The sequence below is a fragment of the Pseudophryne corroboree genome, chromosome 11 (genome assembly GCF_028390025.1).
Source record: "Pseudophryne corroboree isolate aPseCor3 chromosome 11, aPseCor3.hap2, whole genome shotgun sequence".
Classification (NCBI taxonomy): Eukaryota; Metazoa; Chordata; class Amphibia; order Anura; family Myobatrachidae; genus Pseudophryne; species Pseudophryne corroboree.
Genome location: NC_086454.1, coordinates 9519741 through 9539309, shown reverse-complemented (window position 1 = coordinate 9539309; position 19569 = coordinate 9519741). Strand labels below are relative to the sequence as shown.

At 42.5% G+C, this 19569-nt stretch overlaps 1 protein-coding gene across 1 annotated transcript in view; it reads right to left on the bottom strand.

Moving 5' to 3' along the window:
- LRRC4C (leucine rich repeat containing 4C) overlaps positions 1–19569 on the bottom strand; it is a 1405504-nt gene that overhangs the window by 246662 nt on the left and 1139273 nt on the right. Inside the window, exon 5 of the mRNA XM_063946277.1 lies at positions 4855–4908. The gene's annotated coding sequence lies outside the window, so the exon portion shown is untranslated. The remainder of the gene's footprint in view (positions 1–4854; positions 4909–19569) is intronic.

Sequence of the window (19569 nt, the reverse complement as noted above, 5' to 3'; positions counted from 1 at the left end):
CAATCAGCCTCTAACTGTCATATTACAGGCATACAGTGAATCCGGAAAGTATTCACAGCACTTCACTTTTTCCACATTTTGATATGTTACAGCCTTATTCCAAAATAGAATAAATTCATTTTTCCCCCTGAAAATACTACATACAATACCCCATAACGACAACGTTTGCAAATTTATTACTAATAAAAAAAAACTAAGAATGTCCAAAGAGTTGTTAGAAAACTGTATTATACTAAATCATATTTCCAAAGCAGAGGGTTGGCGAGGGGACCTACTGTATGAGTGTGGAAGACCTAAGGCCTCAGGTGACCTGTTGCACTTCTGGATAACACTGAAGAGATGACTAACATTGTGTCTGAGCTTTTCTATAATACAGGGGGAATCCAGGCAGAAAGTAATTCTGAATGCCCCAATTCCGTATAACTGTGAGTGTCCCATGCACAGGCTGGAAGCTACAGTACACGTTACATGCAGTAGCGCCCACTAGTGGTTGCATTACTGATGCAGTTTCTATAGCTAATCTATTCCCAGGGCTACATTGGCAGCTGCAATACTGCAAACACTGCGGGCTGCCTTCTTGGGATGATTTAAAACACATGCAAGGGCGATATGACTTTGTGGCATATTACTGAATTGTATTAATATTAAATAAAGAAAACAAATCACTACCGGCCAGTGCAGCTACTGTTTTTGTTGAGAATAATGACTAGAATAATGTGCACCATTAAGCCGCTAGTTTGTCAAATACAGAGTTTAAAATAACTTTTCACAGAAATCCCGTATCAGTATTCAAAGATTATCCGGAGCGCTATGAAGAATGGTATTGTCCCCGGCTCCAATTTACATTGCCATGAGAATGTCAGATAGTGTTAATAATGTTATATTAATAATCATTTTTGTATTTATTTTTCTGCAACCAGGCTTCATAGGCACAAAACTGCTGATTTATTAAATCTGATACAGAACTGTTCAGTGATGCACGTGAAATTGCCTTTAGCTACACGAGAAAAGCTTTCCTTATTTCTAACTGCTAGGAATGCCTGGGCCTACCTCTGGTCAGTCACATGTGGCAAAAAGAATTGAGTTGTGGTTTGCACCAGATGAATACCCGCTCCCTTCCCCTCGACCCATCTCCAGAGTGCTAATTGTAGCTCTTTTGCTAAACCACAAAATGACATCGGTGGAGAATGAGGGTGGGTAAGAATGAGGCTAGGGCAGACCTGGAATTGTGGATAATGACAGTATAGAAAAAGTGGTGATATATGAGGATGGTTGAGGATGAGTGTGGTGGAGAATGATGTTTTAGAGAAGAATGGTGGAAAATGAGAGTGGTGGAGGCTGAGAGTAGTGGAGAATGAGTGAAGAGGAGAAAGAGGGAAGAGAAGGATGAGGGTAGAGGAGAATAAGTGAAGAGGAGAAAGATGAGAGTAGAGGAGAATGAGGTTGGTGGGTAATGAGGCTGGTGTAGAATGAGAATGGTGGAGAATGAGGGTAGTTGAGCATAAGTGTGGTGGAGGCTGAAAGTAGAGGAGAATGAGGTTAGTAGAGAAGAAGAGTGGTGGAAAATGAGAGTAGTGGAGAATGAGAAAAGAGGATAATGAGTGGTGGAGAATGAGGGTAGAAGAGAAAGAGGTTGGTGGTTAATGAGGTTGGTAAAGAATGAGGTTGGTGGAGAATGAGAGTGGTGGAGAATGAGGGTAGAGGAGAATGAGGTTGGTGGAGAATGAGGGTAGAGGAGAATGATGAGAATGAGGTTGTTAAAGAATGAGGTTGGTGGAGAATGAGGGTAGAGGAGAATGAGGTTGGTGAAGAATGAGGTTGGTGGAGAATGAGAGTGGTTGAGAATGAGGTTGGTGGAGAATGAGAATGGTGGAGAATGAGGTTGTGAATAATGAGGGTAGTGGGTAAGTGGTTTAGTGCAGAATGAAGATATGAGGAGAAAGTGGTAGAGAATAAGGGAGTTGGCAAACGAGAATAGCGGTAAAGGAGATGGTGGAGAATAAGTGGAGAATAGAATAAGAATGAGTGGTGAATGATGGTTGAGAGTGGAGGAGAAAGAAAGTAGAGCACAATAAGAGTATAGGAGAATGAGATTAGATGAGAATGAGGTTGGTGGTGAATGAAAGTGGTGGATAATGAGGATAGTGGAGAATGAAGTTTGAGGAGAAAGAAAGAAGTGGAAAATAGCATTTGAATAGGGGAGTAGTGGAGAATAAGGGTGGTAAACAGTGGCGGTTAATGCCCCTGGACTGCAGCTCAGACCACATATTACAGGTGATGTTGTATGTGATATATGTGCTGGCTTGCGTTACCCAGGGATCAGCAGCTGCCACTGTGTATATAACTGATCTGCGCAGGAGGCATCACTCTGCTTGTCTGTCATCTTCTATAAGCCCTCCCATGACTCCTGTGAGCCAATGGGAGTTGGGGGACAGGGCTATAGAAGATAATAGACCAATATAGGATCTGTCACCCTGACAAATAAATGTAGATGGAAATGCACTGACACATGTGTTAGAAATTATCCAGTATAGATATTTCTGATCAATACTGTGCTTATTGTGACTTGGAAAAAGCCATGAATGAAATTTGCTGCAATGGTGAATTCTAATATTGCTGCAGATCTAGTCAACATTGTGATTATTCTTCTATGGCGGCAGTACTCCCAATAGTACATGAAATACTGCACAGTGAAGGTTGGATATTGGATTGAGTAGTTTCATCATCATCATGTGGCCAATATTTATTTTTCACTTGTCAGGGTACCCTTGCTATGAGGTCGGAGGCTTAGAGAGACTGCCTCCACTGCACCTAAATCACATTGGTATCAGTGTCGAACTGCGTAGGAAGAACAGGTGACACTGTATTGAGTACAGAAAGTCTACAAACTGCTTGGCACAATACTAGTGAATTCTATACAGTTTATTGATTACATTGGATCATGACGAGTAATTTGTAAACTGTCTCTTTCTACCAAGCTGCTGCCTTGCAATAAATGCAGCAGATTCAATGCACAGAGCACACAGGAGGAGGAATAGAGCTGCCAAGTTAAATCGCGATAAGCAGGAGTGCACCATTGCTAACTGAGGGCAATAAGTGTGGCATAATGTGAACTGGGGGCGCTAGAGTGTGGCATAATGTGAACAGGGGGCAATAGAGTGTGGCATAATGTGAACTGGGGCACTAAATTATGGAAAAATGTGAACTGGCACACTAGAGTGTGGCATAATGTGAACTGAGGGCAAAGGAGTGTGGCATAATGTGATCTGGGGGCACTAGAGTGTGGCATAATGTGAACTGGGGGATATAGAGTGTGGCATATTGTGAATTGAGGCCACTGGAGTGTGGCATATGTGAACTCAGGCACTAGAGTATGGCATAATGTGAATGGAGGGCACTAGAGTGTGGCATCATGTGAACTGTGCCACTAGAGTGTGGCATAATGTGAACTGGGGCCACTAGAGTGTGGCATAATGTGAACTGGGCCACTAGAGTGTGGCATAATGTGAACTGGGGCACTAGAGTGTTGCATAATGTGAACTGGGGCACTAGAGTGTAACATAATGTGAACTGAGGGCACTAGAGTGTGGTATAATGTAAACTGGGGCACTAGAGTGGCATAATGTAAACTGGTACACTAGAGTGTGGCATAATTTGAATAGGGGCACTAGAGTGTGGCATAATGTGAACTGGGTGCACTTTATTGACAGTTTCTTATATAGCGCAGCATATATATTCCGTTGCGCTTTACAATTAGAACAATAGTAATAGAACAAAACTGGGCAAAAACAGACAGACATAGAGGTAGGAAGGCCCTGCTCGCAAGCTTACAATCTATAGGGAAATAGGCATAGATACACAAGGATAGATACTATCTATTGCATAATGGTCCATCAGATTGCTAAATTCTTAATGGGTTGTATGATGATACCCCGCAATGTTTACCAAGTGTCGGGAGGGCGTGAGGGCAAAGAAAGACAAAATATGTGATGTTATGTATAGAATGTGGCATAATGTGAACTGGGGGCACTGTAATGTGGCATAATGTGAACTGGGGGCACTAGAATGTGGCAAAATGTGAACTGGGGGCACTAGAGTGTGGCATAATGTGAACAGGGGGCACTAGAATGTTGCATAATGTGAACTCAGATGCTTCTATTGGGCGTAACATGAACTCAGACACTAATATTGGGCACACAATTAACTAGGGGATAACTATATAATCGCCTATCATAGAAATACAGCCTTTTCCCTGTAATATCTCACTATGTAATATTATTAAAGGTTCTGAACATACTTACAGTATGACACTGCCACATTTAAAGTCACTGAACCAATTGCAATGAATGCATTCAAGGGTTGAACTACACACGAATGGAAACTGTGGCTGACTGTAAGGATCATGTATTACACCAGTCTTCCTCCTTGTAAGTCCCATTGGCAAAACTTCACACTAGCCACAGACATTCATATAAAAGTCTATCCACCACCTGGTGACAGCGCGGGCGGCAGTGTTGTGGACTGAACCAATATTCACCTTACACATGAGAAATTTGCTCGGAATTACTGTAGTGACATCACCAATGCATACGGTACAACATGATGTCACTGGTTCTTAGTGAAATGTCATTGGTCCAGCACACAGAATGTCATGGTCTGTCACTAGGGGATGCGTGCGCTATAAATGTAAGAGGTATATGCGGATAAAACAGCAGCAGAACATATTACAAAGTAAGAGTGCTCTCTTTTATAAATATTAAAATAGTCATTTGTGACTTACTCCACTCGTACATTGCAATTCTCATAGGCAATATTTATTCATCATGTATCATTCAGTAACAGTGCATCTCTTACCTAGTTGGAATCGTCTGTATCTAGTTAAGTTCTCATTTGTTTATGCATCAGCTCCTGAAAACAGAGAGAAAAAATAAAGGTGTAACAAATGCAGAGTATATCGCACAGAGCATCACTCTGGGAACACGACCGGCTTAATGCTTTATATAACTACAGCCGGGCTAATTACGCCCACAAGGCTTGTGACTGTAAGTGTCTCAGTAATTACCAGCTACTGTAACTATAAAACTCCCCTCTCCAACTACTGTACAACACAGGAACGCGTCCTGGTCTCATATGATTGGACAGCGCTAATTTCGCAGAGGTCATGTGTTCAATCTGGTGCAATAATTTAGCACAGTATTATACCGCACCCACGTGGTACTTGTAGAATTTAGGCTTTGAGGAGTTTTGAAGACAGAAATCGATGAGTTGCAATAAAGGCCCCTCCCTGTGGCGCTGGTCATTGGGAAGTGAATAAATAAATCAAAATATAAAAGTCAAGGGGGTTATTTGAATTACATTTTTAATGGAACACAATTTTGCAATCACCTTCTCCTTACTACTGTTAACTCATTCCTAAATGCACCGGGTTATAAATAGTTACAATAAGTGAATATAGACTGTAATGTAGGTCTTAATAGAACATTTACTGTATATTAAAAACACACACAGCTCTATCACTGTACCTATAGTAATCACATACACATATCTGTTCATAACTTCATTTATATATACAATATTTATTTATTTATTTATTTATTTATTAACAGTGTCTTATATAGCGCAGCATATTCAGTTGCGTTTTACAATTAGAACAACAGTAATAATATAGAACAAAACTGGGTAAATACAGACAGACATAGAGGTAGGAAGTCCCTGCTCACAAGCTTACAATCTATAGGGAAATAGGCATTGATACACAAGGATAGATGCTATCTATTGCATAATGGTCCACCAGATTGCTAGGTTCTTAATGGGTTGTATTATATGATCACCCCGCAATGTTGGCCAAGTGTCAGGAGGATGTGAGAGTAAAGAAAGACAAGATATGTGATGTTATGTGGACTGTACAGAGAGGATGTAATTAGATAGGGAAGCACTGAAGGTTCTGTGGGTGGGTCTGGAATGTGATAGGCTTCTCTGAAGAGGTGAGTTTTCAGGGAACGTTTAAAGGTTTGGAGACTAGAGGCGAGACTTAGATAGATAGATAGATAGATAGATAGATAGATAGATAGATAGATAGATAGATAGATAGATAGATATGGGCCCTACACACTGGCAGATAATACTGAAAGATATGAACGATCACGTTCATTAATGAATGAGATACCGTTCATATCTTTGAGTATGGAGGCACCAGCGATGAACAATACGTGGCCCGCGCTCGTTCATTGCTGGTGCCCCGTCGCCTGTGCATGCAGGCCAATATGGACGAGGTCGTCCATATTTGCCTGCACTGCTATGGAGTCAGGTGACGGGGGGAGTGCAGAAACTTCACTCCCCCCGTCACTGCCCCCTCCCCCCCCCGCCGGGTTGCTCGTTGATCGTATCCGCCGTCAGGCAGCTCGGCGGGGGATCGCATTGTGTGTAGGCCCAATAGATGGATAGATAGATAGATAGATAGATAGATAGATAGATAGATAGATAGATAGATTGGACTGGGGCACGTAGGGCCCACGGGGGAATGTAGTGGTAGAGGCCCATGCTTAGGGGTGTGGCCAGTCACCCATAGGCTTGACTAACCACTAGAGAGTGACCCCTTGATAAATAAACATAGTTATACTGCTAGTGCATGCATTATAATGTAACGGTTATGCACTGTAGAAGTTATTGCATAGTCCTGTGCAATATAATATAACATATGTAGAATTAGCGCAGTCTGGAACCTGATCGCTAGCGGAGAAGGTGGGCCCTCAAGCAATGGGGCCCACTGGGGGTTTCTCCTGTGGGCCAGTCCGACCCTGGATAGATTCCACAGATAGCAGGCACTCCAAATCATATGCCGATTGCCATTTGCCGCGGTGCCATTTGCCGCGGTGCCATCTTAATAGAAATAAAGGAGACAGAAAGCGTCTCTCTCTGCAGCGTGTAAAGAAGAACGCTCAGTCACATGCGTTTGGAAACGGAGCCACCACATGTGAGTGAACCTTCTTCTTTCATTTTGGAGCAGAAGACCAGTGATCCGCAGTCAGCAAAGCGTAGGTTTTCCACATAAATCCGGAGAAAGTGTGCACAAAAGCACAATGAGCGCCACCAGACATAAATAAAGCATTCATTCCATTTTTTACTTTGATAGTGCACTGATCTGACAGCTACTGTATGTAGGATAGGCATTGGCCTGCCGGTCATGCTGTGATTAGTAGTTCCACCACATACAGGGAACCACAGGCTGCCAACCGTTGCAATACACAATTGAATTCTCCCCACTAAATGTTACAAAGGCATTTGCAGTAGTTCGATAAGAAATCTCATTTCGCCATTAAAGTCCAGATAATGTCCTAAGGACCAGCGAGGTTATTTCTCACACACCGCACGCTGTGCAAGAAAAGTGGAAGAGGATGAAGATGAGAGTCTGCGCTAAAGTATTTCCTCTACCTCAGTATCCCCCCGAAGTTAATTACGTATTCAGATAATGGTGCAGACTTGCAAACATAGCAGTTAATCCTAAAATGAGACTACTGCAATGAGGAGGTTTAATGAAACCGTCAGAGAGGCCTGCGATTGCCGGGTGATGTCACAGAACAGCTGGTCGTCGCTGTAGAACTACCCAATAAAGTCACACTGGTGAGACTATCATGACAATGGACGATTGAACGATGGATATTTTTTTGGGTTCCGGTATGAATGGTCGACCATGTTATGGTCGACAGTCATTAGGTCGACCACTATTGGTCGACATTGACATGGTCGACATGGACACATTGTCGACACATGAAAGGTCGACATATGAAAAGGTCGACATGAGTTTTTTAACTTTTTTTGGTGTCGTTTTTTGCGTAAAGTGACTGGGAACCCCAATTAGTGCACCGCATCCCCTCGCATGGCTCGCTTCGCTCGCCATGCTTCGGGCATGGTGCCTTCGCTCCGCTACCGCTTCGCTCGGCACACTTTACCGTTCCAATCGTAGTCCATGTGGATCGTAAAGTATGGAAAAGTTTCCCAAAAGAAAAAAAAGTTAAAAAACTCATGTCGACATTTTCATGTGCCGACCTTTCATGTGTCGACCATTTTCATGTGTCGACCATGTGTCCATGTCGACCATGTCAATGTCGACCAATATTGGTCGACCTAATGACTGTCGACCATAACATGGTCGACCATGTGAACGGATACCATTTTTTTGCACCCCCCCAACCATCAAACATCTCATTCATTGCCTCATACATTATATTTTGCAGAGCAGTGTAATATAACCAGCGGGTTCACAAGGAAAGTACAGCAGCAGGTATTCTCTGTAACAATTACATGGCTTTATGTCAATCAAAGGCCGCTGCAGAAAAAAAATATTCCGTACAGGGCCAAAGGTCAAAATATTTTGTCCGATCCGCCAGAAGAACAAGCTGCATCATGTATAGACGGAACAATAATATAAAACCATTCAACCCAAGCACACAGGAAAAGGTGACCACCTCTGTAATAGAGGAGAAGGAGAGGAAGAGACTGCTCAATGCAAGCTGTAATGATGGTAACGCTGCGGCCAGCCACAATGAGCTGTAATTATAATGCCCATTACAGTTATAACGTAATTACACAATATATTATTATTATTATTATTATTATTATTATTATATCAGGGTGTTTGAGAAAAGGTTTAGCATTAAAATCAGTAAAATAATAATAATGAGATAATATAAATTACATACTGTAGATGCGAGGTCTAGTACAGTGTTTCTGTGACTATATACATATAATATCTGTATGGCAATATACTGTACATATAATATCTGTGTGACCATATACATATAATATCTGTATAGCCATATACTGTACATATGATATCTGTGTGACCATATACATATAATATCTGTGTGACCATATACTGTACATATATCTGTGTGACCATATACAGTACATATAATATCTGTGTGACCACATACATATAATATCTGTATGACCATATACTGTAGTATAGGTCTGTGACCATATACTGTACATATAATATCTGTATGACCATATACATAAATATCTCTGTGACGATATACATATAATATCTGTATGACCATATACCGTAGTATAGATCTGTGACCATATACTGTACATATAATATCTGTATGACCATATACTGTAGTATAGATCTGTGACCATATACTGTACATATAATATCTGTATGACCATATACATAAATATCTCTGTGACCATATACATATAATATTTGTATGGCCATATACTGTACAGTACATGTAATATATTTATGACATATACAGTACATATAATATCTGTGTGACCATATACATATAATATCTGTATTATCATATACATGTAATGTCTATATGACCATATACATATAATATCTGTATTACCATATACATGTAATGTCTATATGACTATATACATATAACATCTGTATGACCATATACAGTACATATAATAACTGTATGACCATATACATATAATATCTGTGTGACCATATACATTTATGTATGTATGACCATAAACATGTAATGTCTGTATGACCATATACATATAATATCTGTGTGACCATATACATATATGTATGTATGACCATATACATGTAATGTCTGTATGACCATATACATATAATATCTGTGTGACCATATACATGTAATATCTGTGTGACCATATACATGTAATGTCTGTATAACTATATACATATAATATCTGTGTGACCATATACATATAATATCTGTATTATCATATACATGTAATGTCTATATGACCATATACATATAATATCTGTATTACCATATACATGTAATGTCTATATGACCATATACATATAACATCTGTATGACCATATACAGTACATATAATAACTGTATGACCATATACATATAATATCTGTGTGACCATATACATATATGTATGTATGTATGTATGTATGACCATATACATGTAATGTCTGTATGACCATATACATATATCTGTGTGACCATATACATTTATGTATGTATGACCATAAACATGTAATGTCTGTATGACCATATACATATAATATCTGTGTGACCATATACATATATGTATGTATGACCATATACATGTAATGTCTGTATGACCATATACATATAATATCTGTGTGACCATATACATATAATATCTGTGTGACCATATACATGTAATGTCTGTATAACTATATACATATAATATATGTGTGACTCGGGTTCAGCGTGAAAGCGTTATGAGTATGCTAACCCTTCTTTTCCCCCCCACAACTCTAACAGGCCCTAACTGCCCCCTGTCAGGTCCTGGAATGGACTTCAGACACCCGCCCTGCAAAACGCTTGGACACGCCTACGTTTTTCCAACAACTCCCAGAGAACGGTCAGTTGCCACCCACAAATGCCTTCTTCCTGTCAATCTCTTTGCGATCGGCTGTGCGAATAGATTCTTCATATAATCCATTGCACAGCAACAATCCGCTTTGTACCTGTGCGACGCACCAGCATATTGCAGTGCATACACATGCGCAGTTATGACCTGATCGCAGCGCAGCGAAAAAACCTAGCGTGCGATCAGGTCGGAATGACCCCCTAAACCCAGAGGTTCTGAAGCCAAGGAAAGGCAGATGAGTTTTCCTTCTGCAAGTAAGATTATCCATATAGTGCCAGAGCCTTTCGTAATAGTTTTCAGATTGGTGACGGCTGTCGGCTCCGCTGGTAAACTTGATGCGCAGACGGGTGAATTTTCCCTGCCTTAAGCAGGACCTCTACTCTTTACAGACGGATTGAGTGTTGATTAAAGGTTCAAAATTGCTCCAAAAATACAAGTACAATAAACATTTCCAGCGTTTCTGACACTGGGGCTGTTGGGCGCAGCGGATCTGAGTGTATATGCCACAGGAGACGTCTGTTGACACTGCCGGCTTCTCAGATCCGCTGTCTCCGTCGACGCAGCATCTGATCCATAGCATAAACATCGGAAGGCCCATCGGATCCGGATATTCAACCATTATGTTTGTCCATCCTTACTTATACTGTATATTGACTAATATTATTTACTGGAATAAATTAATAGCAAAACAACTCTACCTGTCTGGTGTGACTTATTACTGTACATTGCATGGTAATATTCAGCACCACGGACAGCGTCCCTCCCACTGTTATACTGCCTTCTGTATCCTCTAACACCTGCTAATGAATTCATAGTGAGGAGATTTGTACTAGAACCCATTCAGCTTGTAGCATATACTGTACATATGATTTCAGAGTTCCTCACCATTTGCAGATTATTAGCTAACTAATGTACAAAGGGGGTCATTCCGAGTTGATTGCTAGCTGCCGTTGTTCACAGCGCATCGATCAGGCTGAAAATCGGCATCTGCACATGCGTATGCACCGCAATGCGCACGTGCGATGTACGGATACAAAGGCATGTTGTTTTGCAGAGGTTCTAGAGAAGTTTTCAGTCACACTGACGGCCGCAAGAAGATTGACAGGAGAGGGGCGTTTCTGGGTGTCTACTGACCGTTTTCAGAGAGTGTTTGTAAAAAGACAGGCGTGGCTGGGCGTTCGCTGGGCGGTTGTATGACGTCAAATCCGGACACGAATAGGCTGAAGTGATCGCAAGCGCTGAGTAGGTTCAGAACTACTCAGAAACTGCACAAACTGTTTTTGCAGAGCTCGGCTGCACATGCGTTCGCACTTCTGCTAAGCTAAAATACACTCCCCAGTGGGCGGCGGCATATCGTTTGTACGGCTGCTAAAACTAGCCAGCGAGCAATCAACTCGGAATGACCCCCAATATTGTCTTCCATCAAATAACTAGCACAACCCCATAAGAACACACTGTACAGTGTTTTTTCATAATGGGGAGTTGTAAAATAATGAATGCTTTGCAGCTTTTTGTGAAACTTGAGATAATGGCCCTCATTCCGAGTTGTTCGCTCGCTAACTGCTTTTAGCAGCATTGCACACGTTAGGCCGCCGCCCTCTGGGAGTGTATCTTAGTTTAGCAGAATAGCGAACGAAAGATTAGCAGAATTGCTACTAAATAATTTGCTGCAGTTTCTGTGTAGCTCCAGACCTACTCCTAGATTGCGATCACCTCAGTCCGTTTAGTTTCTGGTTTGACGTCACAAACACGCCCTGCGTTCGGCCAGCCACTCCCCCGTTTTTCCAGCCACTCCTGCGTTTTTACCTGGCATGCCTGCATTTTTTAGCACACTCCCTGAAAACGCTCAGTTACCACCCAGAAACACCCACTTCCTGTCAATCATACTACGATCACTCGAGCGATGAAAAAACGTTGCTCGAGCTTGTGTAAATCTACTAAGTTTTGTGTGCGCTGCGTACCATGCGCATTTTTGCCGTTTTTTCCCTTAATCGCTGCACTGCGAAAATCGGCAGCAAGTGAACAACTTGGAATGACCACCAATGTTTTATAGAGATTATTTCTGCACATCTCCGGTTATATGGATGAATGTGAATAGAGATCTCCATCCTTAGGAAAGGTTATAACTCCCAGTAAAAAAACAACTTTTATTTGTAACTTGCTGTGACTGGTGTGACTTCAGACATTCAACACAACACATTCAGTGCTGCACATCAGCTGAGGACAGAACACAGAAGGGGTCTTAGATAGAATGGATAGTTGTTTCACACGGCATTGCCTCTGGTTTACCATTATTATTACAAGACATCTCGTAAAACCATTATTAAATCTACAGTCTTTAGTACTGCAACCTTAGACAGCTTCCAATTGTGAGCCTGATGGGACTGACTGGACACATAACTGAAGTGTAGGAATGATGGGATGAGTGCATTGAAGCAACATTTTTGTGTAATAGGAGGACTGTGTGCCGTAGGGATGGAGTTCCAGTGATACTGTCTTTGCTTTATGCAGTTCTTTCACCATCCCTGTGGTCACGGAGCTTAATTCAGACCTGATTGTAGATGTGCTAAACCGAGCACATCTATGATCAGTCACACAGACATGCGGGGGGACACCCAGCACAGGGCTAGTCTGCCCCGCATGTCAGGCCCCCCCCCCCCCATCGCTGTCCGGGTCGGAGCGGCTGCATGTGATGTCATGCAGCAACCGCAGCCCGCCCCCGCACAGTCCGGGCACGCCTCCGTTGCCCGGACCGTGCCCCTAAAACGGCAGCCAAACACCACCGGCCCGCCCCCTCCCGCCTGCCCAGCGACCACCTCTGCCATTCTCAATCAGGCAGAGGCGATCGCAAAGGCTGAGATGGCCATCGGCTGTCTGGCATGCATCGCCGCAATGCACCGCCGGCGCATGAGCAGCTCAGACCTGATCGGCTGCTGTGCGAAAAGGCACAGCAGTGATATGGTCTGAATTAGGCCTATAAAATTGTATTTTGCAAAGATTATGCCTATAAAAAGACAAAAATGAAAGAAAAATCCCTGCTTAGTGGGTGGGTGCAAATAACTGTCACAGTTTCCAGGCCACCCAGCAGGTGCACAGGGAGAGTTCACCAACTGTCAAATTTTCCAGAGCACAATGGTGATGCATTATAAGTGGCAGGTTGATTATTTGCAGCATAACTCCAAAACAATGTAATCTACTGACCAAGACCTTTAATTTGGTATATGATGTGCCCTGCTTAGGTAACAGCATCATAGAAACAGGTCACTCATAAAAGTTATCCTTCTGCTATTACTATATACTGTAGATAGTGCGTATATTAGTCGTGTTGTTGCTTTAAAAAGCAAGCATCAGCCAAAATAAAATAGATAACAGCGTCTTAGGCACTGTAACAGAAGTTCTCTGTAATGCCCACATATTACGGTATAGATACACAAGGACGCGGTACAATAATATCACAGCAAACAAAGTAAAACGCTGTACTTTATTATTTTAGCTTTTGTCTTCTTTCATCACTCCTTTAGATCCTGTCACATAGCAGTTGCATTAAATGCGGGGGGAGGGAAACATACTCCCACACTTTACCCTTTAAAAATGCTTTGCTAGAAAATCTGCGTAAGTTAGGGAGAGAATCTGTTTGAATTGTTGTAATTTCTGATCTTAGCGTTCCTATAAGACTAATAGGAGACCTATATCACCGTCAGCCCGGCCAGTGTCAGTCTCTGCGCTTAATTGTATGTACTATCTGAAAAATGACAATTAAAAGCAAAACCAACCTGACCTCAATATAAAACTAATAGTTTGCTTAAAGGTTGATTAAAAAAAAGTATTTGTGTTTCAATCTCAGCAATGCAGCTGATACAGAAACTCAGCGTATTAACCTCAAGTCAGTTAAAAATGGTCCTATATTTAATTATTTTATATTTAGTAATATATGGGGAGAGCCTTCTAAAGAGCGGAGAAGTGTACAGATAGAGAAGTTGCCCATAGCAACCAATAAGTAGTATTTAGTATTTATTAATTACATTCTATAAAATGATAGGTAGAAGCTGGTTGGTTTCTGTGGGCAACTTCTCCACAGCTTCACTCTCTAGAAGGCTTGATACACTTCCCCCATAGTTTAAGCAAGTAATTAATGACAGACCTCCATCCTGCAAACATACCTACTGTACTCTTTGTAATGGTAATGGGCCCAGGGAAAGGGTCAGGATCTGCAGGCAGGAATGGTCACCATTAGGCAGGCAGCTGTTACTATCTCCCATAGGGAAACATGGGGGGTCACTCAAACCTGATCGCACGCTAGCTTTTTGTGCAGTGCTGCGATCAGGTCAGAACTGCGGGATCCGGTCTCTAAGTCGACAGTAACTAGGTCGACACTGTCTAGGTCGACCACTATTGGTCGACAGTAACTAGGTTGACAGCGTTTCTAGGTCGACATGGTCTCTAGGTCGACATGTTCTAGGTCGACAGGTCAAAAGGTTGACATGAGTTTTTCACAATTTTTTTCTTTTTTTGAACCTTTTCATACTTAACGATCCACGTGGACTATGATTGGAACGGTAACCTTGCCCGAAGCATGGCGAGCGAAGAAAACGAAACAAAAAAAAAACTCATAACAAATTCATGTCGACCTTTTGACGTGTCGACCTAAAGACCCTGTCGACCTAAAGAACCTGTCGACTAATAGTGGTTGACCTAGACACTGTCGACCTAGTTACTATCTACCTTCCATACCACACCCCAGAACTGCACATGTCTATGCACTGCAATGCGCACGTGCGTCTCACAAAGCGGATCGTTGCTGTGCGATGGGTTTTATGAAGAATCCATTCGCACAGCTGATCGCAAGGAGAGTGACAGGAAGAGGGGTTTTGTGGGTGGCATCTGACCGTTTTCTGGGAGTGTTTTGAAAAACGCAGGCGTGTCCAAGCGTTTGCAATGCGGGTGTCTGACGTCAATTCCAGGACCGGACAGGCTGAAGTGATCGCAGCGGCTGAGCAAGTTCTGGGCTACTCAGAAACTGCACAAAACTTTTTTTGTACTGCTCGGCTGCACATGCGATCGCACACTTGCAAACCGAAAATACCCTCCCCTATAGGCGGTGACTATCTGCTCGAAGCGCTGCAAAAAAACCCTTAGCGAGCGATCAGGTCTGAATTAGGCACATAGTTACTTTATTCTACAGGAAGACTATAATTTAATTCTCATTTTTCTATATACAGTACAATTACACTGGAAAAAGTGCCAGTGACCGCTCTGCTGTATATCTCCAATGCAGTTGCCCATAGCAACTAATCAGCTAATAGTTATCACATACAGTATCATGTATATTCAATAAATTGACAGCTAATATTTGATTGGATGCTATGGGAAACGTTGCCATCTGTCTTCTTTCGAAGGTTTGATACCTCTCCCCTTAGAATATTCCAAAGTCTCTGTAATATACAATGTATCATCACCGTTGCGTCTACCTTCTGCAAAATATCACTGCCTTGAATGTGTAAATGCGCATTTGCAGAGTATACTGTCTATGAGTAGCGCCGGGTGATGCTGATCTGTTCATTCTGGAGTAGATTGGAGAATACTAAAGTCACATTTCCCTGGCTAAATGCACAATATTTTGCTTTGGAATAAGGCGAATACTTCGCTGAACAATTCATAAACTTTTGCTCATCTCTAACTCAGAGTCTAAAACTCATCCTTAAGCCAAAACAGGGTCACCTGTTCTGTAAGATCAGCAGAGATTAGCCGGCCAATGTCAGTGCTTTGTGGGGTGATTGTGATTGCAATATCACTGATACAAGAAGCTGTTCTACCCGTTCTTTGCACAGGGGCTTAAGACTTCCATGGTTGTACATATAAATGAGTGGTAATAATTTGGTAACTCTATAGACAAGTAAATGTGAGACGTCTTAATGTAAGTAAATATTAATCCGCGGTTCTTGGCGTTACCGGAGGAGCACCCGTAGCAGACACGGTAAAAAGTGACAGGACCATTTTTGTAGTTTATTAAATTCTACACACTGGAGGTGCAATCCACATTTTGATCCGATTGTCCGTTTGGGCATTGTTGTTCCTGCAACGCAAACCACGCATCTGTAATGACGTCATTATGTCACCCCCTTTTCATCCCCTTAGGGGAGGTTTATTAAAATTCTAATTACGTCGATTTTCTATTTCCCACCTGCAGAATCTCTGTGTTACATTTCATCTTTCTGACATATCGGGAAGTGAGAGAATTAGTGATGAGTGAGTGAGTGAATGAGTCACTGAGTGAGTGAGTGAGTGAGTGAGTCAGTGAATGAGTGAGTCAGTGATTGAGTGAGTGAGGGCTTTCACATTTATATACAGTATATAGATAAATTGCATTCATCCTACTTGATATTCTTTAATGTAATAATTATCTGTAAACATGGCTTTAATACAACTGGAAGAACCTTTGTCCTGCCTTCACCCTGCAGTACTACACAGACAGTATACTGAGAGCCATGTACACAGCGGGTAGATCTATGGCAGAATGCCAGTATACTCTATATGGCACTCTAGTGAAGAACGGGGTGGTACGGATAGGTCCATCCCAATACAGCTATATCGTTTCCAGGTGCAATGTCCGTAATCCACCCCCAGTCTTTGGAGAGCCTCAGAATAAGCTGCAGATCTGGAATGCACTGACTCAAAGCAAAAGAGAGTATTCCAGCGTTTGTAGCAGGGAAGGGATTAAGAAGCATAACTAACAGGCAGTAATAGCTCTCTCTATATTTCTGATACCTGGTGTCACTGAGTCCCTTGGTACTACTTCAAAGGAGTGACAGGCACAGTGTCGAATCCTCTTTAACTCCTGGTCTTATCACTTTAGAATCCCAGAAGAGGTCAGTCTGTTACTATTCTCTATTCAGCCGGGTCTCCTTATTGTCTTGAAGAGAAAGGAATTAATTGCTTCACTTAGCTCTCCACTTAATTCAGCATATTACTCCGCACTTCACTACCCATCCAAATGAGGAGAGTGGAGGTAAAAAAAATACATATTCTACATTTAACTAGTATTCTGGAAATATACAATTATGTATCACTGGGTTTTTTCTATTATTATTCCATTCTTTTTCACATAAAGTAATTTATTTTTTTGTGCTGTCCCCATACTAGAGATTGGTATTATAACTCAGACTATACAGAGATACTGTACAGAGATATTATAAAGAGTTACAGAGATACTGTAAATAGATGCAGAGATACTGTACAGATATATTATAAAGAGATACAGAGATACTGTAAATAGATGCAGAGATACTGTACAGAGATAAATAGATACTGTACAGAGATACTATACAGATATACTATACAGAGATACTGTACAGAGATACTGTACAGAGATACAGAGATACTGTACAGAGATATTATAAAGAGATACAGAGATACTGTAAATAGATGCAGAGATACTGTACAGAGATAAATAGATACTGTACAGAGATACTATACAGATATACTATACAGAGATACAGAGATACTGTACAGAGATACAGAGATACTATACAGAGATACAGAGATACTATACAGATATACAGAGATACTATACAGATATACTATAGAGAGATACAGAGATACTGTACAGAGATACTATACAGAGCTACAGAGATACTGTACAGAGATACTATACAGAGATACAGAAATACTGTACAGAGATACTATACAGAGATACAGAGATACTATACATATACAGAGATACAGTACAGAGATACTATACAGATATACTATACAGATATACTATACAGAGATACTATACAGATATACTATAGAGAGATACAGAGATACTGTACAGAGATACTATACAGAGATACTAAACAGAGATACAGAAATACTGTACAGAGGTTCAGAGATACTATACAGAGATACTGTACAGAGATACAGAGATACTGTACAGAGATACTATACAGAGATACTATACAGAGATACAGAAATACTGTACAGAGGTTCAGAGATACTATACAGAGATACTGTACAGAGAGATACAGAGATACTATTCAGAAATACAGAGATACTGTACAGACATACAGAGATACTGTACAGAAATACTATACAGATATACTATACAGAGATACAGAGATACTGTACAGAGATACAGAGATACTATACAGCAGAGGCGTATCTAGCGTAGGGCGAGTGGGGCACGTGCCCTGGGCGCCTTGGCAGGCCCAGGAGAGGGGGGCGCCGCCGGTGTCCAGGGCATCATGCCCCACTCGCCCCCGTCAACCCTAAATGTGAGGGGAGGAGAGCGCAGCGTCTCTCCCTCCCCTCACCGCCGCTGCCAGCACTAGCAGCGCTGCCAGCAGCGCTGCTGTGTCCGGTCTCCGGCGCTAGCCAATCAGAGCTTGCGGACCGGCTCCTGATTGGCTGCCGGTCCGCGAGCTCTGATTGGCTAGCGAACCGGCGCCAGACAGCTGCCGGAGACCTGGAGCGGTGAGGGGAAGGAGAGGCGCTGCGCTCTCCTCCCCTCACATAATAACAAGCCAGCGGCCGGTGAGTGACGGGGGGGGGGGGGGGGTCCGGCGGCACGGGGAAGGGGGGTCCGGCGGCACAGTGTGGCAAGTATCTGGCACCAAGTGGGGCCTGGCACTGTGGGGCATGTATCTGGCACTGTGGGGCAATGTAACTGGCACTGTGGGGCAATGTATCTGGCACTGTGGGGCAATGTAACTGGCACTGTGGGGCAATGTATCTGGCACTGTGGGGCAATGTAACTGGCACTGTGGGGCAATGTATCTGGCACTGTGGGGCAATGTAACTGGCACTGTGGGGCATTGTATCCGGCACTGTGGGGCAATGTAACTGGCACTGTGGGGCAATGTAACTGGCACTGAGTGGGGCATGTATCTGGCACTGTGGGGCAATGTATCTGACACTGTGGGGCATGTATCCGGCACTGTGCGGCATTGTATCCGGCACTGTGGGGCAATGTAACTGGCACTGTGGGGCATGTATCTGGCACTGAGTGGGGCATGTATCTGGCACTGTGGGGCAATGTATCCGGCACTGTGGGGCATGTATCCGGCACTGTGGGGCATTGTATCCGGCTCTGTGGGGCAATGTAACTGGCACTGAGTGGGGCATGTATCTGGCACTGTGGGGCAATGTATCTGGCACTGTGGGGCATGTATCTGGCACTGTGGGGCAATGTAACTGGCACTGTGGGGCAATGTATCTGGCACTGTGGGGCAATGTAACTGGCACTGT